Raw genomic sequence first — 24,178 nt, forward strand, 5'->3', positions numbered from 1 at the left:
GGGGGTCTAGGTAGGTCGCGGCTTGGAGTCATTGAGGCTTCCCTTGATGGCTGGAGGCTGCAGTCTTGTCGGATGGGGAGCCGTCAAGGTCTGCCTGCAACCTCTCATACTCGGGGAGTCCGACAGCAGCTGGTGATGTCGAGGCACCAGCTGCAGTAAGCACACTCCCAGGGCTCATGATGGGGCCACTCCAGACACTCTCAAACAGGGACTCCGCTGGGGAGCAGACTCAGCCCCTAGGGGTGTGGGGGGAGTGAGAGGGGCATCCTGCTTGGCCTCTGGAGGAGTGAGGCAAGCAAGGGATGCTACCCTCGACGGGAGCTTCAGGTGTAGTGGGTGAGGGAAGTCCGGTGGACGTTGCCGCGGTTCCACTAGTCTCTGGGTCGGCAGGTGAAGGAAGTCCATTGGACGTTCCCTCCCCAGCAAGTCCAGTGGATGTTGCCGAGGTCCTGCTCCCAGTGGGGCTACAGACGAGGGAAGTCAGGTGGACGTTCCCTCCCCGGCAAGTCTGGTGGATGTTGCCGTGGTTCTGCTTTGCCCTGGGGTGGCAGGTGAAGGAGGTCTGGTGGACGTTCCTTCCCCGGCAAGTCTGGTGGATGTTGCTGCAGTCCTGCTCCCGGTGGTGGCTGCAGACGAGGGAAGTCTGGTGGATATTGCTATGATCCTACTGGGGACTGTGAGAGCACTAGTCCCACCCCAAAGCTGGCGAGTGTTGGTCTGGCTGGAGTGTAGTGTGGCAGGGAGGTGTACTCCACGCTGGCTCCGTTGAGGGGAAGAGGAACGCATGGTGGCAGGGTACATGGACTTGTCTGGCTCGGGGCCCTTACACCCTCCCCGAGGTCTCCTCCTGGGGTGGTGTTTCTTCATCCTGTCTGCGCACCTCTGTGGTCTCCCCTTGGGGTGGGTATTTTATATATACCTATCTCTATCTCTATATCTATCTATCTATATATCTATATCTATCTATCTAATATATATATATATATATATATATATATATATATATATATATATATCTATCTATCTATATACCTAGGCTGCTTCCCCCAAGGAAAGGGAGGTAGCCGAGACAGGACGACTCACTCTCCATTTACTCATCCATTCAAACACATTCATTCGCATCTTAGCCCCAAAGGGGAGAACGGACAGATCCTCACCGCATCACACCGCACAAGGGTCAACTGCGCAATGCAAGCAGTGACATCCACAGCAGGGCCCGACAGCAGAACTGGTTTACCCCTGCCACATCATAACAGACCCATCCCCTTACCCGCACCTGACCTGACTAGCTGATCAGACCAAATGCGGGAGAATATCCTCTCAGGGCTGCGTCATCACTTATTCATTCACAATTTCTCTCCATTTATTTCTGTCACGCACAGCCACTCTTCCTTGCTCAACAGACATCCCTCTCGCATCCAGCGCTCTCTTCACACTGTCCATCCATCCTATTCGTGGTCTTCCTCTCAGTCTTACACCTCTCATATCAGATCTAGTTATCTTTTTCACCAATCACTCATTATCCATTCTCTCCATATGCCCAAACCATTGCAACACCCTCTGCTCAACTCTACCAGCCATCTCCCGAACAACTCCAGTTCTCCTTCGCACTTCATCATTTCGCACTCGATCCATACGCGTCACTCCACACATACTCCTCAGACATCTCATCTCCATTACATTCAAACTTTTCCTCTCTGCTACACCCATATTCCATGTTTCAGCCCCATATAACGCAGTCGGTACCACAACACCCTCATACAGCCTTCTCTTTACATCCATTCTAAGCGAACGACATTTAAACACTTTTTTCATTCCTCCCAGCACCTTTCCTACTTCATTAATTCTAAACTTCACTTCTGCATCTATTCTTCCATCCACAGCAACATGTGACCCTAGATATTTAAAACAATCTACCTCCTCAAGCAACTCACCATTCAAAACTATATTCATCCCCCTACCATCTATCAACCTCGTACACTTCATCACTTTACTCTTATTCTCATTTACTTTCAATTTCCTCCTTTCACACACCCTTCCAAACTCCTCTACCAACTGTCTCAATTTCTCCTCTGAATCAGTCACCAATGCAGTATCATCTGCAAACAGCAGTTGCTTCAGATTCCACTCTCCTCCATCAACATTTACCAGACTCAGACCACCTAAAACTCTTGCATTCACCTCCCTTACAACACCATCCATGTAAATATTAAACAACCAAGGCGACATCACACATCCCTGTCGCAGCCCCACTCTCACGGGAAACCAATCACTCACAGCATTTCCCACTCTTACACACGCTCTACTATTTACATAAAAACTTTTCACCCCTTTTAGTAACCTACCATCAAGTCCATACAATCTTAAAACAGTCCACAAAGCCTCCCTATCAATTCTATCATACGCTTTCTCTAAATCCATAAATGCCCAAAACACATCCTTGCCTTTCGCTAAATACTTTTCACACACTTGTCTCACAGCAAACACCTGATCAACGCATCCCCTCCCTCTCCTAAAGCCACACTGCTCATCACTAATCACTCCCTCTGTACCCTCTCTAACTCTCATAATTAACACTCCACCATACACTTTACCTACAACACTCAACAGACTTATACCCCTAAAGCTAGTACATTCATACTTATCACCCTTGCCTTTATACAACGGGACCATACAAGCACTTGCCCAGTCAATTGGCACCATACCTTTCTCAAAGCACACATTCAATAATCTTACTAACCAGTCAACAATAGTCACTCCACCACCCTTCAGCATTCCACAGCACACCCATCCATACCTGCAGCTTTCCCTGTTTTCATCTCCTTTACTGCCTTCTCCACTTCCTCCTTCGTGATCAAAGAATCATTCAACTCTCCCAACACATTTATTCCTTGCACCCTTTTATCTGCCACAATCTCAGCCACGTTTTCCTCCTCTACATTTAACAATCTTTCAAAATACTCTGCCCATCTCTTCCTTACTGCATCCATCTCAATTAACATCCTTCCATCCTCTTCTTTTACTCGTTCTTCCTTCCCAGACTCTCCCTTTCGCACCCTTTTCACCTCCTTCCAAAACATTTTCTTATTCTGTTGAAAATTCTCTGTCAGCCGCCTACCCCACCTCTCATCTGCTGCCACTTTAGCATCACGCACAGCCCTTCTCGCTCTATTCCTCTTTTCCTTATACCTTTCATATGACATCTCATCCTTCCTCTGCAGCCACACTTCATATGCACGTCTCTTCTCAGCCACAGCCATACTTACTTCCTCGCACCACCATTCACTTCCTTTTCTTACACCACCACCCACACGTCTCACACCACACACCTCTTCTGCATGCTCCACCACAGCACTCTTAAACAACTGCCATTCCTCCTCCACACTGCCATTTTCCCGATCTTTCACTGCGTTCCACTCATCTTTCAATTTCTCCTGATACTCTATCTTTTTCTCTCTTTTATCCAACTCACTCACTTTCAAAACCTCCCTGCCACACCTAACCCTCCTAGCTCTCACCCATCTCTTACCTACTCTTAACTTTCCCTCCACCAGGTAGTGGTCAGACATACCTCCACCCTCCCCTCTCAGAACTCTCACATCCAACAATCTTCCTATTACATTCCTAGACACAACCACATAGTCCATCAAGGCTCTATCAACAACCCTTCCACCCTCCTGTCTCACCCATGTATACTTATAAATATCTTTCTTCTCAAACAGCGTATTCCCAATCACCATCTCTCGCTCAACACATATCGCTATCATTCGTTCCCCATTTTCATTTCTTCCAGGCACACCATGCATACCAACTATGCCTTCAACTGCTACATTTCCCACTCTAGCATTCAGATCTCCCATCATTACCACATTCACATTCGCTCCAAAACTCTGCAGACACTCATCAACATCATTCCAGAAAGACTCCCTCTCTTGTTCATCCCTTTCACTACCAGGCCCATATGCACTCACAAACACCCACAACTCACGTTCAAATTTCGCTTTCACCCACATCAGTCTCGATGACACCTCCTTCCATTCAATCACACACTGCTGCACTTCCGGACTCACTAACAAGGCCACACCTTCTCTTGCCCTTCCTCTATCAACACCTGACAATCTTCCATTCACACTTCCAAACATATATTCCCCCTTCCCTTTCATCTTCGTTTCACTCAAAGCTAACACATCCAACTTTCTTCTCACAAACATTCTCCCAATCTCCTCCCTTTTAGCCTCAATTGTACTACATCCACGCACATTCATAGACCCAATCTTCAGGGTACGGGGATAACTCCATCCCCCATCCCTTTCTCTGGCCTGTCTCTTTTTAGGAACTAAAAAACAGAGGAGGGGGTCCCTAGTCCCCTCACCCCGCCCCTTTTAGTCGCCTTTTACGACACGCAGGGAATGCGGTGGCAGTATTCTTCCTAACACAACCCGGCCGCAGAGTAGTAGCACCACCCGAGACAGGACGAGACACTCCCCATTTACTCATCCATTCAGACACATTCATTCGCATCTTAGCCCCAAAGGGGAGAACGGACTGATCCTCACCACACGACACCGTACATGGGTCAACTGCGCAATGCAATCAGTGACATCCGCAGCAGGGCCCGACAGCAGAACTGGTTTACCCCTGTCACATCATAACAGACCCATCCCCTTACCCATGGCAAGATATAAGCTATGAAAAAACAAGTAAATCAATTATGGGAGTATATGTTTCTACCTGTACCCATATGGAGACATATTTCAAAGTGGTCTGGGTTTTTGCTTAACACCAAGAAACTTGGCAAGTGATACAGCAGTTTTAGTCTATCCCAGCCAGTATAGCTCCTTCCTAAATTTTGGTGAAACACACATTACATGTGGGAAGTTCTTAAAGCTCTGAAAGGGAATCGAACATCGGACTCCTAGATAGGAGCCAAGTCCTGATATAATGTGATCAAGGCTAAGCCAACATGAATGCTACTAGGAACCAGGTAAATCCATTATGGGTTGATATGTTTCAACCAATATCCATAAAATTACACATATTTCAGTGACATTTGAATTTTTGCTTGATTTTCACTAAACTACACGAAACCTTCTGTTCCATAATCAGAATAAAATCATACAAGGCATCATAATGGAGGGTGAGGGGGACTGGGTGTGAAGGAATGGAGTGTAAGATGTTTTTAGTATGACTACCATAGAGACTCGTCTCTGGCTGCAACATATGAGTGTCAACCATTAAACCATCAATTCTCCCCCAGCAACCGCTTCATGTTTTGGCAAATATTCCTCCCTGGTCATCTTTTTTCCACCTTGGTTCCACTTTTCCTCATCAGCCTATACTCCCCCATGGATTTTTTCTTTCCTCCTGGACCTGTCTTAACTTATGAAGTTGCTTTCACCATGGACTTATTTTTTGTTCATGGCGACATTTTCCAAAGGACCTATTTTTCCCCCCTGAACTTATTGCTACGCAGTGAACTTATTTATCCGTGGATCTCTTTCCTCATGGACCTATTTCTGCTCATTGAGATATATTCCATATGATCCTATATTTTTCCCAGGAACCTTGTTACTCCTTTTACCTCCTTTCTCCACGTGCCTATGATCCACATGGACCTGTCTTCGACATCGCCTTATCTTCCACAGTGGACCTACTTCTCGTACTTACCCATTTTTCCTCCATTAGCTTTTGTCTACTTTGGACCCATTTTCATCGTAGACCCATTTTCACTTTGCATCTCTTTTCTCCAGTGGACCTGTTTGCCCAGTGATCTGTTTTAATCAATGATCCTATTTTCTTCATAAGGCGAAACACAAAATCCAAAGATGGACGTACGTTCTGCCATAGACCAGTTTCCCCCACAGATCTATTTAAATCCACTGACCCCATGCTGTTTCTTTGGCCCACTTGCCAAAAAGACATCTTCCTCAAGGACATATTCCGACAATGGATCTGTTCACCAATAGATCAAATCCCTATGGATTGTTCCATTACTCACTCTCCCAACCACCCAACGATCCTGCCTGCTTGCCAACCCACCCCACCCCATTCTCTCCCTACACACTCTCCACCACACCCTATCCCACACCATTCTCTGCCCACAAACCCACACTCACCCAACCTTGCAACTTCACCTCTGTCTGTCCAGTTCAGCCACCCATCCCATCTGCTTACTGACTACACCCTACCCACCTCATCCTTCCTGCCAAAGCATCCATAACCACGCCCACGCCTCCTACCCAAACACTCACCAATCAGCCTCTTTCAGATGGCTTGCAACTTTCTCCTGCTCCTTACACACACACACACACACACACACACACACACACACACACAGTGAGAGAGAGAGAGAGAGAGAGAGAGAGAGAGAGAGAGAGAGAGAGAGAGAGAGAGGGAAGCAGACAGACAGAGACAGTTGCTTTCATACTATAAATTTTTGTGTAACAGTCCCAAAGTCCCTATTTCAAGGTTTGTGTCCCAGTGTTTCGCTCTCAGTTCCTTCATCTTTCAATAAATTCCCCCCTCCCCCACTTCTCTTTCTTCCCTCTCTCTTCCCTCTCATCCCTCTGTTCCCTTTCCTTTTCGCCTTCCCTCATTTTCCCTATACCAGTTTACTTCCCTCTCTCTGGGTTATTCTCGTTACCCTCTTTATCTGTTTCTCCCTCATATTCTCCTTCCTTTTCCTCCTCATCCCTTGCTTCCATCTCCATTTGTCATCTACTCATGGGCTTAGCTATCAGTATATTACGCATTATTTTCCATCCTTCACCCTTCCCCTTCTCCCTCTCCTCATTTCATACCTGCTCATGCTTATTAATTCTCAGGCCATTCTCGTTCATTCTCTTTTTCCTCTTCCTCCTTGTCCACTTCTTACCCTTCCCCCTCCACATCGCCTTCTTCTCGCTCTCTTCTCCTCAGTATCTTACTTCTACCCTGCCTCCCTTCTCTCCTCACTTCTCCGTCCTCGCCTCTGTACATTGTATACCATATTCATAGGCCGGACTAAACATACATGGCATCTTATACAGCAGAGAGAGAGAGAGAGAGAGAGAGAGAGAGAGAGAGAAAGAGAGAGGAGATGGAATGAAGCAAGGAACTATACCTCATACCAATTAATCTGGCCAGGCATGTATGGCAACACTGTTCCTGCCGAGATTCTGATTAGCTGCGGGTGTTTGTTCGATTTCGTTGTTGCTAAAACTGATACTCTTTTTATTATCAGATGTGATACTGAGTTTGTCGACAATACAATCGTCAAAAGAAATAAGAAATCCGTTATATACTTATCAACAATGAAATTTTTGTAGGAAGATAGAGATATTGAGTCAACAAAGTATTATAACAGTCCAAGTCAAGGTCAGCATTCGAACAATTTCTTTAAATCTCCGACACTCCTTAATATAACGGAAAATTAAGGAAACCTGTTTAATCTAAGTGTTGATATAACACACATTTAAATTTTAAGATCAGTCCATACCCTTAAATCGTGCCACAACTCTGAATAATTAAAAATTCTAATGAGAAGACGAGTTCTGCGGGGAGGGAGGTTTGAAAAAATCGCGAGAAATCAAAGTAGGCTAAAGGAAAACTATTTCATTATATCTCCTCTATTATCACAGTAAAGACTGTTCTTAAAATATAAATGTGTTATACCAACGCTGAGATTAAGCAGGTTTCCTTAATTTTCTGTTATATTAGGAGTGTCGGAGATTTAAAGGAATTTTTCGAATGCTGACCTTGACTTGAACTGTTATAATACTTTGTTGACTCATATCTCTATCTTCCTACGAAAATTTCATTGTTGTTAAGTATATAACGGATTTCTTATTGCTTCTGACGATTGTATTGTCGACAAACTCAGTATCATATCTAATAATAAAGAGAGTATCGGTTTAAGCAACAACGAAATCGAACAAACACCTCCAGCCAATCAAAATCTCGGCAGGAACAGTGTTGCCATACATGCCTGGCCAGATTAATTGGTATGGGGTATAGTGAGAGGAGGGAATGTGAGAATAATGAGGGGGAGCAAGAAACAAACAAAAGAAAACCAGAAAAAGTTGAAAGAGGGAAAGGGGGAGGGAAGGAGGTTTGGGAATTAGGTGAATTACGCAATTAGGGTGAGAAGAGAGAAAAAGAAGAAATAAAAAAAGAAGAAGAAAGGGCGAAGGTGATGTAGCACGGAGTGACGAAGTGAGGGGGAAAGGATGAATAATGGGAGGGAAAGATGAGGAAGGTTGACAGGAGGGAGGAAGATGGAGGTTAAGTACAGTAGGGAGAAAGAGATGAGGAAGTTGTTAGGCACGGACAGAGAGGAATTATATAGGGAAGGAGAGAGGAGGAAGGGGATAGATAAAAAGGAGACATATACAGTATGGTAACTAAAGGAAAGTACAGGGATAAGAGAAAGGTAGGAAGGAAGCAAGAAAGTATAAACGGAGGAAGAGATGAAGATGTTTAACAGAGGGAATGAGGGAGAGAGATAAGGGGGGAAGTATATACTGTACAGAGCGTAAAGGAGAGAGGAAAGATAATACAAAGAAGCTCAGAAGGAACGATGCAGCAGGGGTCCTGTTGGTACTTAGGATCATGCTTGACTTTTTTGCAGGGCAGGATAACTCATTTTATAGTCTATAGAAACAATATTGTAAAATTTCCTATCTAACTTTCTCAAGGACAGATGAGAAGGAAAGGTGAGCTGGGGGTAAGGCAGCCAAATGGCAGAAGACAGGGTGATAAGTGGGAGATTTTGTCTGTAGCCACCTCTAACAAGATTAAGGCGTCTGACTACAGATTGATGGATAGACTATTTCAGAACAGGGTTCAAATGTTGTTGAAGATGGTAATGATGTCATTAGGAATAACAGGAGGCTAATAAGGCTAGAAACATAGGAAACATATTCAGATTAACGTCATACGGCTTACTCACCAGAACAGAACCCTGCTTTTAAGTAAATAAGGTAGTGTAGAGCCTGAGTCGTGCGTGTCGGATAAAACGTTTGCACATTGCTGTAAAGGTAATCAATACCTTATATGACTGTTCAGGTCCAGCATAATTTTGTTTATAAGTGTCACATGACTGATCAAATGGTCGATATTTTGACATACTGTAAGTGTCATTGCAGTGTTAATCATACCTAACCCCTTGGAAGGCAGAGGAAAATCTTCGTAGTTGATTCTGGCTAAGCCAAAACTATTTTTTTTCTTCATGTGGAATAAATCCCTGTCCCATATAAGATTAAAAACTACCTCGTTTAGCACTGAAGAGGAAAAGGCTCACATACAATATACTCTCTTCTGGCTAATACCAGACCATATTTACATTTACTACCGCTTCATATATATATATATATATATATATATATATATATATATATATATATATATATATATATATATATATATATATATTCACCTTTGAGGAGACCTTTCATAATAGTTAAGAGAAATATTCTTTTCTTTGGATCTCTCCCATCAGACTGATCAGTAAGTAACAGAATATTCCTGTTAATCATGATGATGGCCTCATCAGGCTGTGACCCTCTCAAGGTAAGTGACAAGAACTAAGGACCTCGATCATACCATTAACATAATTACCACGGTTATCACACTACTGCGTTCACAGCTATCAGATACCTGCCTGTACTTTTAACATCTAATGGTTCAATGATGTAAGCAAACCAGATTGGATGAAAATAATATAATTTTTCCTGTAAGGCGTATGCATTTGCCCGAACCAGAATGATGCAACTGGGGTATTATCGTGTAAAGCCACTAGAAGCGTAGGCAAGTCACACATCCTTAATTTCTTCAGTAAGAGAATAAAGTTGTCTTGAGAAGACTAGGATAAAGTATGTTACTAAAACACAAACACACACACACACACACGTATATTATATATATATATATATACACCGGTATATATACACACACACACACACACACTATATATATATATATATACACCGGTATATACACACACACACACACACACACACACACACACATATATATATATATATATATATATATATATATTTGTGGTAGGTGGGGGCGCTCACCATCCACTCGCTCGATGTATTGCTGCTCTCGGGTGTCTGCCCTTTCCTCTCTTCCATCCTTCTTTCCTTCCATTGTCTTCTGTCTTTCTATCCTTCATTCTTTCCTTGTCCTTCTGCCAACGGGTGACTTTACACTTCTTCTTTTTTCCCTTCATTCTTTCTTTTTCCTTCTGCCTGTGGGTGACTCTACACTGAGTGACAAGCCAAATGGTTTCCTGTACACCAGAAAACCATTTACTACGCTGGGTGGTAACCATATAACCAAATTTTGGCACCTGGTGGTTTAGTGGGTACTTACTGCCTCCAGTCGGATTGAGCCAGTGAAGGTTTATATCCAAGGGATGGTTGGGGTTGATTGCTCATGTAATGCCACTCACGGATGAGTGAGGCTGGTCACTCATCTTAAATGTCGAGACCAACTGTCTAGCCCCGGGCTCCTACGCTCCTCTTGGGGCGAAGTAGGATTGGAGGATATATATATATATATATATATATATATATATATATATATATATATATATATATCTATATACCTAGCCTGCTTCCCCCAAGGAAAGGGAGGTAGCCGAGACCGGACGACTCACTCCATTTACTCATCCATTCAAACACATTCATTCGCATCTTAGCTCCAAAGGCGAGAACGGACAGATCCTCACCGCATCACACCGCACAAGGGTCAACTGCGCAATGCAATCAGTGACATCCGCAGCAGGGCCCAACAGCAGAACTGGTTTACCCCTGCCACATCATAACAGACCCATCCCCTTACCCGCACCTGACCTGACTAGCTGATCAGACCAAATGCGGGAGAATATCCCCTCAGGGCTGCGTCATCACTTATTCACAATTTCTCTCCATTTATTTCTGTCACGCACAGCCACTCTTCCTTGCTCAACAGACATCCCTCTCGCATCCAGCGCTCTCTTCACACTGTCCATCCATCCTATTCGTGGTCTTCCTCTCAGCCTTACACCTCTCACATCAGATCTAGTTATCTTTTTCACCAATCACTCATTATCCATTCTCTCCATATGCCCAAACCATTGCAACACCCTCTGCTCAACTCTACCAGCCATCTCCCGAACAACTCCAGTTCTCCTTCGCACTTCATCATTTCGCACTCGCTCCATATGCGTCACTCCACACATACTCCTCAGATATCTCATCTCCATTACATTCAAACTTTTCCTCTCTGCTGCACCCATATTCCATGTTTCAGCCCCATATAATGCAGTCGGTACCACAACACCCTCATACAGCCTTCTCTTTACATCCATTCTAAGCGAACGACATTTAAACACTTTTTTCATTCCTCTCAGCACCTTTCCCACTTCATTTATTTTAAACTTCACTTCTGCATCTATTCTTCCATCCACAGCAACATGTGACCCTAGATATTTAAAACAATCTACCTCCTCAAGCAACTCACCATTCAAAACTATATTCATCCCCCTACCATCTATCAACCTCGTACACTTCATCACTTTACTCTTATTCTCATTTACTTTCAATTTCCTCCTTTCACACACCCTTCCAAACTCCTCTACCAACTGTCTCAATCTCTCCTCTGAATCAGTCACCAGTGTAGTATCATCTGCAAACAGCAGCTGCTTCAGATTCCACTCTCCTCCATCAACATTTACCAGACTCAGACCACCTAAAACTCTTGCATTCACCTCCCTTACAACACCATCCATGTAAATATTAAACAACCAAGGCGACATCACACATCCCTGTCGCAGCCCCACTCTCACGGGAAACCAATCACTCACAGCACTTCCCACTCTTACACACGCTCTACTATTTACATAAAAACTTTTCACCCCTTTTAGTAACCTACCATCAAGTCCATACAATCTTAAAACAGTCCACAAAGCCTCCCTATCAATTCTATCATACGCTTTCTCTAAATCCATAAATGCCCAAAACACATCCTTGCCTTTCGCTAAATACTTTTCACACACTTGTCTCACAGCAAACACCTGATCAACGCATCCTCCCTCTCCTAAAGCCACACTGCTCATCACTAATCACTCCCTCTGTACCCTCTCTAACTCTCATAATTAACACTCTACCATACACTTTACCTACAACACTCAACAGACTTATACCCCTAAAGCTAGTACATTCATACTTATCACCCTTGCCTTTATACAACGGGACCACACAAGCACTTGCCCAGTCAATTGGCACCATACCTTTCTCAAAGCACACATTCAACAATCTTACTAACCAGTCAACAATAGTCACTCCACCACCCTTCAGGCATTCCACAGCACACCCATCCATACCTGCAGCTTTCCCTGTTTTCATCTCCTTTACTGCCTTCTCCACTTCCTCCTTCGTGATCAAAGAATCATTCAACTCTCCCAACACATTTATTCCTTGCACCCTTCCATCCGCCACAATCTCAGCCACCCTTTCCTCCTCTACATTTAACAATCTTTCAAAATACTCTGCCCATCTCTTCCTTACTGCATCCATCTCAATTAACATCCTTCCATCCTCTTCTTTTACTCGTTCTTCCTTCCCAGACTCTCCCTTTCGCACCCTTTTCACCTCCTTCCAAAACATTTTCTTATTCTGTTGAAAATTCTCTGTCAGCCGCCTACCCACCTCTCATCTGCTGCCACTTTAGCATCACGCACAGCCCTTCTCGCTCTATTCCTCTTTTCCTTATACCTTTCATATGACATCTCATCCTTCCTCTGCAGCCACACTTCATATGCACGTCTCTTCTCAGCCACAGCCATACTTACTTCCTCGCACCACCATTCACTTCCTTTTCTTACACCACCACCCACACGTCTCACACCACACACCTCTTCTGCATGCCCCACCACAGCACTCTTAAACAACTGCCATTCCTCCTCCACGCTGCCATTTTCCCGATCTTTCACTGCGTTCCACTCATCTTTCAATTTCTCCTGATACTCTATATTTTTCTCTCTTTTATCCAACTCACTCACTTTCAAAACCTCCCTGCCACACCTAACCCTCCTAACTCTCACCCCTCTCTTACCTACTCTTAACTTTCCCTCCACCAGGTAGTGGTCAGACATACCTCCACCCTCCCCTCTCAGAACTCTCACATCCAACAATCTTCCTATTACATTCCTGGACACAACCACATAGTCCATCAAGGCTCTATCAACAACCCTTCCACCCTCCTGTCTCACCCATGTATACTTATAAATATCTTTCTTCTTAAACAGCGTATTCCCAAGCACCATCTCTCGCTCAACACACATCGCTATCATTCGTTCCCCATTTTCATTTCTTCCAGGCACACCATGCATACCAACTACGTCTTCAACTGCTACATTTCCCACTCTAGCATTCAGATCTCCCATCATTACCACATTAACATTCGCTCCAAAACTCTGCAGACACTCATCAACATCATTCCAGAAAGACTCCCTCTCTTGTTCATCCCTTTCACTACCAGGCCCATATGCACTCACAAACACCCACAACTCACGTTCAAATTTCGCTTTCACCCACATCAGTCTCGATGACACCTCCTTCCATTCAATCACACACTGCTGTACTTCCGGACTCACTAACAAGGCCACACCTTCTCTTGCCCTTCCTCTATCAACACCTGACAATCTTCCATTCACACTTCCAAACATAGATTCCCCCTTCCCTTTCATCTTGGTTTCACTCAAAGCTAACTCATCCAACTTTCTTCTCACAAACATTCTCCCAATCTCCTCCCTTTTAGCCTCAATTGTACTACATCCACGCACATTCATAGACCCAATCTTCAGGGTACGGGGATAACTCCATTCCCCATCCCTTTCTCTGGCCTGTCTCTTTTTAGGAACTAAAAAATAGAGGAGGGGGTCCCTAGTCCCCTCACCCCGCCCCATTTAGTCGCCTTTTACGACACGCAGGGAATAAAGTGGCAGTATTCTTCCTAACACAACCTGGCCGCAGAGTAGTAGTACCACCCCATAGTGCGGCCAGGTTGTGTCCCCCCCGCCACAGGGGGGATATATATATATATATATATATATATATATATATATATCAATCAATCAATCATTTCCTGTGGCACCCTCGGGGATGCATAGGGCCTCGATGAACTCACACCACCACATCCTATCTTGTGCTAACTCCTCAAGATCTCCCCAACACTCATCTCCAGCTTCCCGTCTCATTGTCCTCACCCACGTCTCTTTTGGCCTTCCTCTACCTCTCCTACCAGGTGCCACCCACCCTGGTGTACCTCGTACTATTCCCTGTCTCCTAGACACATGTCCTAGCCACTTCCATCGTGAGAATCTAACATATTCATCGATCGGCTGCACTCCCGTTATTTCTCTAATTCTACTATTTGGTATCCTTTCCCACCACTTAACTCCTAATATTCTTCTAAGTGCTTTATTTTCAAACACCAAGAATTTATTTTCCATAGTCACTGTGCTGTACCAAGACTCGTGTCCATAAATTAAGATACTCCTAACTATTACCTTATAAAGTTTGATTTTTGTATGCACAGAGAAATTGTTATTATTCCAAATATTTTTAAGCATTCCCATTGCCTGATTAGCCTTCTTTAACCTTTCCTCGAATTCAAAGTTCAAAGAACCATCCTTGGCTAAATAAGTACCTAAATATTTAAACCTATCAACTTGCTTTACAACCATACCTCCAATTACACATTCCTGCGCATTTTCCATATTCATATTGATTATTTCAGTTTTTCCACAATTAATAACCAAACCCACCTTGCGACCTTCACTCACCAAACAGTCCAACACTCTCTGCATCTCTTCTGGCCCATCACAAATCAAAACTATATCATCTGCATAATCTAAATCCAAAAGTTTCCTGTTCTCTCCCCAAAGTATACCTGCACCGGTTTCTGTTCCAACACGTTTCATAATGTAATCAATGACCAATATAAATAGTAAAGGCGATAGAACACCACCTTGAATTACTCCGGACTTGACTTCAAACGAATCACTCAGACAACCATCAACCATCACTTTACAAAATGTGTCCTCATGCATGTTCATAATGACCCTCACAAACTCCTCTGGTATTCCATAATGTCTCATGATCTTCCCCATAGACTCTCTCGAAACACTATCAAAAGCCTTTTCAAAATCAACAAAACAAAGACTTAACGGTACTCTCATTTCATTAACTTGCTGCATCAAATGCCTGACTATAAAGATCTGATCATTGCAACCACGTCACCTGCATTACCACTCAGTTCTAAAACCAGCCTGTTCATCCCTCAGAATACCCTCAACCACCGGCTCCAACCTATTTAACAACACTCTACTGAAAACTTTCAAAGCTATCGGTGACAAAGAGATTCCCCTCCAATTACCACATTCACTCAGGTCTCCCTTCTTCGGAACTTTAACAATTACACCATTCTTCCAAACTGATGGTAGTAGCCCCGTCACCCATATCTTAATGAATAGCTTGGTCAAGATCATTATTAATCTACCCCCTTCCACTTTAAACATTTCCGGAAATAAACCATCCTCCCCTGGTGCCTTATTATTCTTTAACTGTTTTACTGCTTTCTCCACTTCTGCAAGCCTCAACTCTCCTGTTTCTATATTTAAATCTTCCTGAGCAGACGGTATATCCTCTTCTGGTGGTATTGGTCTATTAAGAACTGTCTCAAAATGCTCTTTCCATCTATTTTTAATATCTCCATCTTTGGTCAATAAATTTCCTTCCCTGTCTCTAATTGGTATTTCCTTGCGTTTACCTGCATTACCACTCAGTTCTCTAATCGATTCATATGCTATTCTTTGACTCTGTCCATCATTTTTGTTTATTAGGATTTCAGTCATCAGCCGTTTGAGTGTCCACTGCAGGACCGGCCTATCCCGACCGAAGTGGGGACAATACAGCCAATGTATCTCTACCAAGTGGCTTAGGCTGTCTAGCAGATTGTGTGTAGGGTGATAAGTGCTTGAAAGTGTAATTGTAGTGTTGGAGTGGCTTTGGATGTGTGTGTAGTCTGTGAACCAAGTGTAATCGGTCCACTCAAGCTGACTAGGTGCAAGCATACTTTATAGTAAGCGACACTGGTTCAACCACAGGACCCCTTGTGTCCGCCAATGAAGTACGTGGCCAGAAGAACGCTCCCAAAGTTTATTACCCTGGCGGGGCGCGAACCCTCGTTCTTCAGTGTACGAAAACGCACACTCTACCATTGTACCACAGAAGCTTCATATATATATATATATATATATATATATATATATATATATATATATATATATATATAATTATAGCATTTGCTAAAATTAATGAAAGTTCATGATAGCGAAATAAAAAGACGCATTATAGTTGGATGGAAAGCTTTCGATAAACACAGAGACACGATGAAAAGTAGCTTGCCGGTTTGTATGAAACGAAATGTATAATTCCAGCTATGACGTACAGTTGTGAGACCTGGAAACTGATAAACTCGATGGAAAATAAATTAATCCGTTCTCAGAGAGCAATGGAAGGGTCAGTGTTAGGAATAACTTTAAGAGACAGGAAAAGATCAACTTGGGTGAGTGAGCCGACTAAAGTCAAAGATATTAGAGAAGTTATAAAAGAACAGAAATAGAGGTAGGCAGGACATGTAGCAAGAATAAGGGATAACCGATGGAGCAAGAGGCTGACTGACTGGACAAAGAGATTGTAAGCGTAGCAGAGAAAGCCCAGACAGGAGGTGGAGAGATGAGATAGAGAAATTTGCGGGGAAAACATGGCAAAGATTGGCTCAGTCAAAGAATTTGTGGAGAAGGTTGCGGGAGGCCTTTGTTCAGCATTGGACTTGTAATGGCTGATGATATATATATATATATATATATATATATATATATATATATATATATATATATATTGTTACATAGCCTATGATTGCATCATTCTTTGTGTAATTCTAACGTACAGTATGCTGCATGTTTGATCACGAGCGTGTTCTACCTCACTCCCCCCGTCCTCCCTTATAGTAGAGTAAGTCGTTCTTTCTGTTGTTCAGAGCAGGTTTGTCAACTCTTTGTCCCCATGGCTTCATTTGCACGTCCTTCTTACAAGTTGTATCAAGCTCTGCCGGCCCCTATATAATGAGCTCAGTCTCTGCATCATTGCCACTTAGATCTACTCCTCATTTTGTTCACATCTCTGTCCTCCCCTGTACAGTTGTTATTATTGTGAGTGCTCAGGAAGTCTCCAACCATCTAGCAGCTGTGTAATTTGAGTATGAGTGTTATTACATTTTTTGTTGTACTGTGTAGCATAAGGTGTTAATTCTTAGGCCTAGTAAGGTTTTTGTGATTAACGTAAAGTTTCATGTCAGCCATTGTTCATAATATTTCGTATCTGTAATAATATATCTTGCATTCACTGAGTATTATCTGGTATTTTCATTTTATCAGGGCTGACTTAGATAAATTTACTCATGCTAATTTCGTGTTAACAGAGGCTATTGCAGTTAACCATATATTTAACCAGTTTTTTGCCATTACATTATCCTTATGAGTCCTGAATGTTTTGTTGTTAGTTTGAGCATTAAACTTTAACTTGTAATTTCACATAACTCTTTTGTTTTGAACCTGGAACTTTACGGGACAGTAGTGATTTTTATTATTCTCACTTAAAGTGTACATTATCTTTCTCAGTTCCGTAACATAAATTTGGCGACCTCTTATTAGGATATTCAGGATATTATCATAAGGATATTGTTTGATATTTTGTGACTGTGATTTATTCATGATGTCTACTATTACTACGCTTGATGAAGCCAAAGATTTTTTGTCAAATGTGCAAACAGTGTGTGATGTAGGAAACAGAACAAAGAATGAACTGAAGCTTGTTGCTCAACAATTGGGAATTGCTGTTCGCTCTCATCATTCTAAAGATCAAATTGTTGACATGATTAATGAAAGCTTGTTTAATGTAACTCCTCGAAATGAGCAAACGCAGATTGAATTAGCTAAGTTACAGCTAGCCCTGCAGCAGGCTCGTGCTAAGGAGGCTGAATTTCAGGCAAAGCTAAGGAGGCTGAGGCACAAGTTGAAATTGCTAGGATTCAGGCAGACCATGAGTATCGCATGAAACAAGGTGGAACTGGATCATCTAGCTCTGATGATTTTGATGTGGCTAAAAATGTTAAACTTGTCCCTCCTTTTAATGAATCTGATTTAACTAAGTATTTTCAGTTGTTTGAGAGGGTAGCTACAGGTTTTAATTGGTCCAAAAAGTATTGGCCAGTACTCCTTCAAACTGTTCTCACCGGTAAAGCTCAAGTAACTTATGCATCTTTGCCTCAGGATCAATCTGATAATTATGATGTAGTTAAGAGCTTGATTCTTAAGGCCTATGAGCTTGTTCCTGAAGCCTATAGAGTAAAATTTAGGACAACTTATAAGCAAGATAAGCAATCCCATGTTGAGTATGCAAAAATCAAAGAAGATCTGTTAGAGCAGTGGTTAAATTCGAAGAATGTGGATTCTGATTTTGACAGATTTAAGCAGATGATTTTGCTGGAGGACTTCAAAAGGTGTATTAGTAAAGATGTAAGCCTATACCTTGATTAGAGAAGAATAGATAATTTGTCTGAAGCTGCAGTTTTAGCTGATGAATATGTTCTCACTCACAAGAGATATTCTAAAGGAAAAAGGAAAGCTGAGAGTAAGTACGTTGCCTCTACTCAGAGTACAGGTAACAGGAAAGAGAATAAAGATGATGTTTCTCAGGAAGTAAATACCAACTTCACCTCTAGATTTCAGAAAAGTAAATGTACTTATTGTAGTAAGCTTGGTCATACTACGGAGAAATGTTTCAGGAGACAGCGTGATGTGAACAAAAAGGAGTCTTTAAATATTCAGTCAATTGGTCTAGTGTCCACCCTTGAGAGTTCTCAGAATTCCTTAACTGAGTTAACTGAACCTGCTTTGAGGGGTAAAATAAATTCTCATGATGGAGCTCCTCTTTTGAGCAGTAACGTGGGTGACACTTTCAAGAGTTCATGTGCTAATTTCCTGTCTGATGGTTTTGTCAGTCCTCTGGACAGTAATGACAGGAAATCAGTTAAAATATATCGTGATACAGGTGCTTGCCAATCCCTTATGCTGACCAGTGTTCTAGGCTCTAATGTTAATTCCTCTGATGAAACTGTAATCTTACAAGGTGTAGGGAATAATTACTTCTCTGTCCCTCTGTGCAGAGTGAATTTAGAGTCTGGTTTTGTTAATGGTTCCGTTATGGTTGGGTTGGTTGAGACACTCCCAATGTCAGGTGTAACTTTCTTACTTGGAAATGATATTGGTGGAAGTCAAGTGTGTCCAGCTCCTCAGTTGTCTAGTGAGCCAGTGGCTGCGGCCCAGGATTGTGATGTCCCTGATGTGTTCCCTGCATGTGCTGTCACTAGGGCAAGTCTAAAGTTACTGGTGACTTAGAGGATGATGACGATGATGATGTTATCCTAGCTGACACTTTTCTCGCTAATTTGGACCACTCACCAGATGAGGCAGTACCCCGTAGTGTTGATAATTTGTCTCGTCAAGAGTTGGTTGAGTTGCAGGTTGCTGACCCTGAGTTGAAAGGTCTTGCTAACTCTGCTTGCAGTGAGGAAGAGTCAGCTGGTGCTTCTACTTGTTATTATATAAAGTCAGGAGTACTTATGAGGAAGTGGAGACCCCCAACAGCATCAGCCGACTGTGAATGGGAGGTTGTACATCAAGTTGTCATCCCTCGTGTTTGTAGGCAGGATATCATTGGAGTGGCGCATGATTCCAGTTTGGCAGGACACCTTGGAGTGAGGACGACTGTGGCACGCATTTTGAAACACTTCTACTGGCCAGGTATCTTCAGGGATGTTTCCTGGTATTGTAAGTCTTGTCACACCTGTCAAGTTGTGGGGAAGTGTAATCAGACCGAAAAGGTTGCACCTCGAGTTCCCATTCCTCCTTTTGAGGCGCCATTCACCCGTGTGTTGGTGGATATTGTGGGCCCTCTTCCTAAGACTTCTTCAGGATTTTCTTATGTGTTGACCCTGATTGATATGGCTACTCGTTATCCTGAAGCCATTCCACTTAGAAATATCTCTGCAAAGAACGTGGTTAAGGAAATGATAAGGTTCTTCACAAAGTTTGGTCTACCCAAGGAGGTACAGTCAGACCGGGGAAGTAATTTCATGTCAAATGTTTTCAAGCAGTCTCTGAAAGAGTTGGGCATCACCCAGATCACGTCTTCAGCTTACCATCCCCAGACCCAAGGAGCGTTGGAGAGATATCATCAAACACTCAAATTGATGCTCAAGAAATACTGTTTGGAACATCAGAAAGACTGGGATAAAGGTCTTCCATTTGTTGTATTTGCCGCAAGAGAATCTCCAAATGAATCACTGGACTTCTCACCTTTGAACTACTGTTTGGCCATGAAGTAAGAGGACCCCTTAAGTTACTCAAGGAATGCTGGCTGTCGGAGGAAGATGACGTCAACCTGCTGGAGTATGTGATGAAGTTCAAAGAACGGCTGTCCACTGCTTTACAGCTGGCGAGAGAGAATTTAGGAGCTGCTCAGGAGAAGATGAAAACTTGGTATGATAAGAAGTCCAGGTTACGCCACTTTCAGCCAGGAGATCAGGTTTTGATTCTGCTACTGGTGCATGGGCAACCTCTTCAAGCCAAGTTTAGTGGTCCTTATTTCGTGGAGAAGAAACTCAGTGATGTCAACTACGTCATCGCCACACCAGATCGTAGAAAGAACAAGCAAGTTTGTCACATCAACATGCTAAAGTTATATCACAGGCAGGACGAAAATAACCCAGTCTGCACTGTAGCTGTTCCACCCGAGTCTACAAGTGAAGTTCTCCCATGCAGCATGAGCCTCAGTGATAGTTTGGGGAAGAATCCTGATATCATGAATGATCTCCAGACTAAGCTTTCTCATCTACCTCCCGAGGAAAGGCAGGAGTTTTCGGCTTTACTGCAGGAGTATTCGCAAGTGTTCCGTGCCACTCCAGGAAGAACCACTGTGTTGATCCATGATGTCGATGTTGGAGACGCAAAGCCAATTAAATTGCCTCCTTACCGTGTGAACCCAGTGAAAGTTCTCATCCAGAAGGAGCTTGGCTACATGTTGGACCACAAGATGATTGAGCCCTGTCAGAGCGAGTGGAGTTCTCCTGTCACTCTAGTCCCTAAGCCAGGTGGGTCACAGCGGCTTTGCATCGACTACAGACGTGTTAATCAGATAACCAAAACAGACACTTACCCTCTCCCTCGCGTGGAAGATTGCATAGACAAGATCGGAAAGGCTGGGTACATAAGTAAGTTTGATTTGTTAAAGGGATACTGGCAAGTACCTATGACTGAACGTGCTAGGGAGATCTCATGTTTTGTAACACTAGGAAAGACTTTTGCATGTTCTGTAATGCCATATGGTATGAAGAATGCACCAGCCACATTTCAGAAGCTCATGAATGTTGTAACAGAGGGTTTGGCAGGGTGTGTTGTTTATATTGATGATGTATTAATCTTCAGTGACAACTGGAAAGATCACCTATGCCATGTCAGTAAATTTCTTGAGCGTTTGGTTCAGGCTAATCTTGTAGCTAATTTATCAAAGTGTGAGTTTAGTCAAGCTAAAGTTCAGTACCTTGGGTACGTAATTGGTGATGGACATGTTGCACCACCAGCAACTAAGGTTCAGGTTATAAGTGATCTTCCCAGACCTAAAAGTAGGAAAGAGCTACAAAGATTTTTGGGAATGGTAGGTTATTACAGGAGATTTGTTCTTAACTTTTCAATTCTTGTATCACCACTTACAGACCTACTGAAAAAGGGAGTTAAATTTGTCTGGACCGATAACTGTGAATCCTCTTTCAACAAACTTAAAGCTATCCTATTAAGTCAGCCAGTGCTCGCTACTCCAAATTTTGCTAAGCTTTTTAAGATGGCTGTTGACGCAAGTGAAACAGGAGCTGGGGCTGTTTTGCTGCAAGAGGATGATCAGGGTATTGAACACCCTGTATCTTATTACAGTAAGAAGTTCATTCCACCTCAAAAGAACTACTCAACTATTGAGAAAGAGCTTTTGGCCTTAATTTTGGGTTTACAGCATTTTTCATTTTATTTGTGTTCTGGTTTTGACCCCATAGTCATTTATACCGATCATAACCCACTGAAATTCCTTAGTAAGTTTAAAGATAAAAATCAGAGATTGACAAGATGGAGTCTACTTCTTCAGGAGTATTCATTAGACATACAACATGTCAAGGGGAAAGAAAATGTTATTGCAGATGCTTATCTAGACTTGAGACAGATTGTTTTAGAGTAATAAGAAATTTCCTTTGTAAATTTCTTTTTTCTTTGTGGGGAGGTGTTACATAGCCTATGATTTCATCATCCTTTGTGTAATTCTAATGTACAGTATGCTGCATGTTTGATCACGAGCGTGTTCTACCTCACTCCCCCCGTCCTCCCTTATAGTAAAGTAAGTCGTTCTTTCTGTTGTTCAGAGCAGGATTGTCAACTCTTTGTCCCCATGGCTTCATTTGCGCGTCCTTCTTACAAGTTGTATCAAGCTCTGCCGGCCCCTATATAATGAGCTCAGTCTCTGCATCATTGCCACTTAGATCTACTCCTCATTTTGTTCACATCTCTGTCCTCCCCTGTACAGTTGTTATTATTGTGAGTGCTCAGGAAGTCTTCAACCATCTAGCAGCTGTGTAATTTGAGTATGAGTGTTATTACATTTTTTGTTGTACTGTGTAGCATAAGGTGTTAATTCTTAGGCCTAGTAAGGTTTTTGTGATTAACGTAAAGTTTCATGTCAGCCATTGTTCATAATATTTCGTATCTGTAATAATATATCTTGCATTCACTGAGTATTATCTGGTATTTTCATTTTATCAGGGCTGACTTAGATAAATTTACTCTTGCTAATTTCGTGTTAATAGAGGCTATTGCAGTTAACCATATATTTAACCTGTTGTTTGCCATTACATTATCCTTATGAGTCCTGAATGTTTTGTTGTTAGTTTGAGCATTAAACTTTAACTTGTAATTTTACCTAACTCTTTTGTTTTGAACCTGGAACTTTACGGGACAGTAGTGATTTTTAGTATTCTCACTTAAAGTGTACATTATCTTTCTCTGTTCCGTAACAATATATATATATATATATATATATATATATATATATATATATATATATATATATATATATATAGATTAGATAGATAGATATAAAGGCTAGTGTTTGTATGTTTGTTACCAATAAACTCGGCTCCCTTAGGGTCTACCCCCACATATGATACATATTCTGAATCAGCATGATGCAGGGAGTGTTTTGGTATATAATTTATTAGGATTAATTTTATATTACATAACTACATTAGGTATACTAGCTGAAGGTCCAATCAGCCCTCCGGGAGGACTTTTTCAGATAGTATCTCTCTCTCTCGATACATATATATATATATATATATATATATATATATATATATATATATATATATATATATATATATATAGAGAGAGAGAGAGAGAGAGAGAGAGAGAGAGAGAGAGAGAGAGAGAGAAATCACGCTCTGGACTGCTATAGCCTAACCCTGGATCTTATTGTAAGAGGTACCATGGTAATACAATGGAATACCACCATCAGATTCATCAACGACGCCTCTCACGCATTTCGTTTCTAAGTAAAAAAAAACACACACACACAATAAAAGAAAAAAGAAGTACAATGGAAAAGAAAAAAATCTACCGCTGCAAGAATGCAGAAGTATGGAGGAGTTGAAGTAGACTGTCTGTGATTATTTCTGTAATGAGGTAATCACTAAGTGACAAAAATTATAATTTGTACGATTTCATTGTAATGAAACGCTTAAATATTTGGCAGTGTTGTTTTAACCAGCTACCATCACCTCGGACACACCGCAACCACAGTCACCACAACTACTATAGCTCAATGACATCAACAACCGCGATCACCATCACTACCACAACCGTCACCCTTACAACAATCACCACCATTTCTGTTCGATACAATCACCATCACTACCACAATCACCAGCACTAACACACTCATCACTACAGTAATACCGCAGTCACTAACACACGCAGATTCATTATCAG

This window comes from Coenobita brevimanus, chromosome 3, assembly GCF_032717465.1.
Source record: "Coenobita brevimanus isolate Jiangsu-jjx chromosome 3, ASM3271746v2, whole genome shotgun sequence".
In the NCBI taxonomy this organism is placed as follows: domain Eukaryota; kingdom Metazoa; phylum Arthropoda; class Malacostraca; order Decapoda; family Coenobitidae; genus Coenobita; species Coenobita brevimanus.